We start from the raw sequence: 5169 nt of genomic DNA, 5'->3' as shown, positions 1-5169 counted from the left end.
GCCCAGGAAACAGAGCAGGGGAGCCACATAAGCAGGGGAACACAAGGCCACACTAAGGAAACCCCAGAAGCTAGGAACAACCAGCTCCAGAGCCAGGAGCAACCAAAGACAACAGCACCCAGCCCAGGAGAGGCAAGAAGCAGAAGACAGCACACAGCCATCCCCCCACAAAGCAACCCAAGCACACAGGAGGACCCTGAACACACACCGGAAGCTTCAGACAGGTGCAAGGAGAACACAACAGCCACAAAGGAGACAACAACAGGGAAAGAAGTTTCCCAGCAAACGCCATCCCCAGAACCCTAGGGAGGCTAGACCCCAGAAAGGAAGGGGACACCAAACTCCAACGGACAGAAGGAGCAACCCCGAAGAGAGGCCTCGGAAGCCAGGAATCGGAGGCACCCAAAAGAGAGCCGAACCGCCAAACGGGGTCCGGAAGAAACAAGAGAACCCAGGACACAGTCAAGTAGGGCACACAACCCAGCCAAACTGGATGCCAGCAGAGGAACAGAGCCTGCAGCACAGGCAAGAACCCTCGGGAAGGGAGAGCCGACCCAGCACACTCAAGGCCAGACCACAGCACCTGCACCAACAACACCGCGAGGAGCAGGACTGCGCAGGAACATCAGAAAAGCGGGCAGACCTTGGCAGGACCAGGATCCCAAGAGAGGGCAAGCACAAGTGAGCCCGGCCAAGAGAGGACCACAAACCCCAGTCACACCACCCAGGGAGGCCACGCACCGCAGAGGCAAAGCAGCAAAGAGCAACAAAGCCCACAGGCACCCAACGGAGCACAACACAGGAGCCCAGGAGGAAAAGGGCCAGGGGGACAAGCCGGCAACATCCCGCTGCAAGTGGCAGCGGATGTGCCGCGCCAGCCCGGGCAGCCCGAGGCAGCCAGGGAGCAGAAGGCTGCCGAGGCAGATAGCCAGACTGGCGACCAGGACCCCGCAGGAGAGACAAGCCCAAAAAGACAGCACACAGGGTGAAACAAAACACCGGCAGCACCGCACAAACCAGCACAGCAGCCCAGCCACCCTCCAGGAGGGCAGGAGCCAAGGATGAGGAACAGCCCAAACAGGCAAGAAACCCCAGTCCCACAGACCAACACACGAGGGCAGAAGCGCGGAAGGAAATCAGTGCCAGAATGCACGCAGCACAAGCAGGAGGCCCCAGGCACAAACCCTGGCAACTCCAGGAGTCACTGCCACCCAACATGGCCATCGGCCAACCCACCGAAAATGGAACATGAGCGGGCAGACCGGCACCTCACACAAAAATGAGGCGCCAGTGGGCCAGGAACCAGGACCGAGCCACACATCACCGGGCACTTGGCACCCCCCCAGCCCAGCCGGAGAGAGGTGGCCGGGAAGCAATTGAGAGGAGCAGAGGGTCAGAAACACAGCAAGTAGGGCGCCATAGCCGAGACTCGAACTCCAGCTGTGCGGGCGACCGCACTAGCTGCTAGACTACCTCCACTCCCAACATACGCAGAGGCAGCAGTCAGAAGAAGAGCCACAGTGCTGCAGGCACAAACCCCTGCAGCAGAAGATGGATTCAGACACACAGCAGCCGGGAAGAAGGCGGAGCAAGGGGCCACGGACCCCAACACCACTGAAGCAGTCCAGCAGCGCGGTACCAAGAAAACAGCGTAGCCTGTGGTTAAAGGTGCAAGCCTTCGACACTGCACCGAAGGAGCTCACCGAGGGCACCCAACCCCGAAACGAACATGCGCCGTGAAGAGCAAACCACCTACACAGCCCCAGACCTACGGGGAAGCCGTGAGTGCTCCGGATGGGATGTAGCTCAGCGGAAGAGCGCGTGCCTTGCAAGCATGAGGTCCCAGGTTCAAACCCTGGCATCCCCAGGAGCAGCCGCAGCCCATCCAGGAAATGACAGAAGGTCAACCTGAAAGGAAAACAGACAGGAAGGCGAAGCACAGAGCCACGATGCGTCTCCCAATGTCGAAAGGCTGAGTTGGTCCAGCAGGGAGATGACCCTGCCGAACACCACACATATCACCAGTATGAACGTATCTCAAGGAGGAACTTTGTCCACTATGCGGGACTCACCCGGGGCCAGACACCACCAGCAGCAAGTCCCCCACCCCAACAGCAGGAAGGCACAGCACACAGGCGAGGCGGCACGTCTCCCAACACGCCCAGCTGCAGGAGACGAGCCCCAGACCCAGAAGCACCCAGATGCTTCACCAGCCGCAAAGGGCCCGCAGGCCAAGCAGCACTCCGCCCAACACCGTTATGACCCCTAGCAAACCTGGCAGCCCGGGAGACAGACCAGGAAACCCCCTCGCCCGCAAAGCCATGCAGCCGGGCAGGGGGAGGAAGAAAGGAACACCACTCCAGCCCAGCAGGAGCAGCAGAACAGCACACCACGTCCATTCTGTCGACAGACAGGAAAAAAAGAACAGACGGGATGCTGGGTAAGTACTGCTTATGTACTCCCGGTGGGAGGGGCAGTATTAGGGTCTCAGCATGCCTCTGCTCTTTTTTTCTGTCGGGAGATGGTTATCGCCAATATGTTAATGAATGGGACGAGGACATAAGGGACCTGGGGCGGAAGAAGTTTCCTTGTACATGCAGCAAGAACCTGGAATCAGCTGCCCCTGGCCATAAAAATCAGCCCATCATTGAAATCCTTTAGAAAGGAAGTTAAAACCTGGCTTTTCTCCGCATAGCTCTAATTAACATCCTCAAGAGCCAATGGTCTATCTCAGCGCCAAGACGCCTTCGGGCATTCGCGCGCTCTACAAATAGATAAATCAAATCAATCAAATCAAATCAAATCAAAATTTCCAGCTGGTGTACAAAGTAAGACTGACTTCAGGGCCATCACCTCCTTTCCATTGTAGGGTCTCTGGCATCGGTGCTATACAAAAATCCGTTGTCTCTCTTTACAAATGCCTAAACATAAAAAAGCATTCAAACCACTTGCAACAAGCTACTAGACAATACTTTGGCGCTGACCCAACAGTGCATATAACTGCACCTGCACTGCACTGACTTGCATCCTCCAGATCTCCGGAGGAAAGGTGGCACTTTCTATCACGCCCTACCCAAAAAAAACTGTGACTTAAAGCATGGACACAATATCCATTGAAATTCATTGCATCTTCGTTTTCCTCATCCATGTTGATTTTGGATACCATACAAATATGAAGGGGTCGACATTTCTATCCAATATTGAACAGGGCAATGGGTAAAGGTACAATGTACTCTAGCACACAGAGGACATCTCCTCAGGTACTAGATATATCACCAGCAATACATTCATCAGAGCAGGGCTTTTGCCTTACCACAGTACGCGATCATCTGCACATGGAAGTATAGCATCTGGAGTTTGATATACAGTTTAGCAAATGGTATACTCTATCACAAACATAAAGGATATCACGTACGCAGCATTACAAGCTTCATAAGCCATAATGCACTAGAATATGGCGGACCGGATATCTGTCACTTTTGTGATGGAATATCCCGTACGCCAAACTCTGAATCAGACCCTTAGCCTAAATGTAGACTACTGGCGTAGTGGTAGCTAAAAGGTGAAAATCTTTTTCTTTATAACTTTATGGAATGTAAGGGAAGGCTTAAAGAGGCACTTGCTCATACAAACATCCAGTGACAAAAGAGTAAGGCCATTACTATTCGCAAATTGCACCTCCAAAGTTACTACAGTCCTAAAAGTTACAAAACTGGTGTAAATGTACTCCAACCCTGCTTTGAGTAAGTCAAGCACGACACCAGGCCACTCACAGGTACTGCAACACATTCCCATAGAAGATAAAGGAAATAGGGAATCTGCATAATACGACATAGGAAGTAATGTTAAGATAAATAAATGACTTAATCTATTAAATATTGATAATATTTTTATAATAAAAAAATAAGAATAAATATACTTTTTAAACTAATAGTTAACTACCTTACAACGAATTATTTTAAAATGTTTATGAAACCACAAATACCTTACACCATTAATGAAATTTAATGAATTACTTAAAATAAAAATGCTAGTTAGGGTGGTATTTTTTAATTTTCTATAAAAATAATATTTACAACGTAAATTATACTTAAATTATTAAATAAACATTTTCTTTGAAGAGTTAAAGTGCTGTAGCATTTAATTTTCTTAGTTGTAGTTTAGAATAATTATTTTCAATTATTTTACATTTATATTTTGCATTAAACTATCTTTAATGTATTTTTAGTTAGTAAACGTTATTATTTTCCCCATACACCCCAACGGGAGAGCACCACTATGGTGATATAGATAGATAGATAGATAGATAGATAGATAGATAGATAGATAGATAGATAGATAGATAGATAGATAGATCGATAGATAGATAGATAGATAGATAGATAGATAGATAGATAGATAGATAGATAGATAGATAGATAGATAGATAGATAGATAGATAGATAGATAGATAGATAGATAGATAGATAGATAGATAGATGGATAGATAGATAGATAGATAGATAGATAATTTTCATTGCACAATTAATTAAAATCATAGCAATCAGACCATGTTAAAATCAGTATAAAGAGCATAGTTTCCAATGTTATAAAAAATATATATAAGGGTTTATCATACTGTTATTCTTTACTATACAAACATGGGAATTTAAAACAATTGGCACTACATTATAGGGTATAGTTCCGTGTGATTATCGGAATCCTGGACGGTTTGAACTGCAGACAGGTATTTCATAAAGCATGCCACCAGCTGCAAGGATTCACCTTTCATACACTCTACCAGGGCAGCTTGACATGTCTGTATATTTAAGATACACCAGATAGGGCGAAGTCAGTATAGTCTCAGAAAGCGTACTTTCTCACAGATACACACTATGTGATTTAGAGATTCCTCTTCACCCCCACATGCTCGACACAGCATGGCTGCAGTCTCTTTGTACCCTCATCCATATTTATAAGCCAATAGTGATATCAAGCCGAACTGTAGTCGCATTAGTTGGCCCTTCATTATTGGTTTTAAAGGAGAGGACAGGTAATATGGCAAGGTCCCATTGTTGTAAAGTTATGTTGCCCAGCTTCCATAACTCAGATTTATCATTTTGTGCGTCACTGTCAGCCAACACTATATTTGCTGGTTTTGTTAAGAGTCTTGCCGCTGCAGATGCCGTT

At 47.8% G+C, this 5169-nt stretch overlaps 1 non-coding gene across 1 annotated transcript; it reads left to right on the top strand.

Annotated features, from left to right (window-relative positions):
• Positions 1-1795: 1795 nt before the first annotated feature.
• TRNAA-UGC (transfer RNA alanine (anticodon UGC)) lies at positions 1796-1867 on the top strand. The gene has a single exon. It is a non-coding gene; the product is annotated as a tRNA-Ala (tRNA).
• The last annotated feature ends 3302 nt before the right edge of the window (positions 1868-5169 follow it).

Source organism: Lissotriton helveticus, chromosome 7, assembly GCF_964261635.1.
Source record: "Lissotriton helveticus chromosome 7, aLisHel1.1, whole genome shotgun sequence".
Taxonomy (NCBI): Eukaryota; Metazoa; Chordata; class Amphibia; order Caudata; family Salamandridae; genus Lissotriton; species Lissotriton helveticus.
Note: the sequence above shows the minus strand (reverse complement) of the source record. Positions and strands in the feature narration are given on the sequence as shown.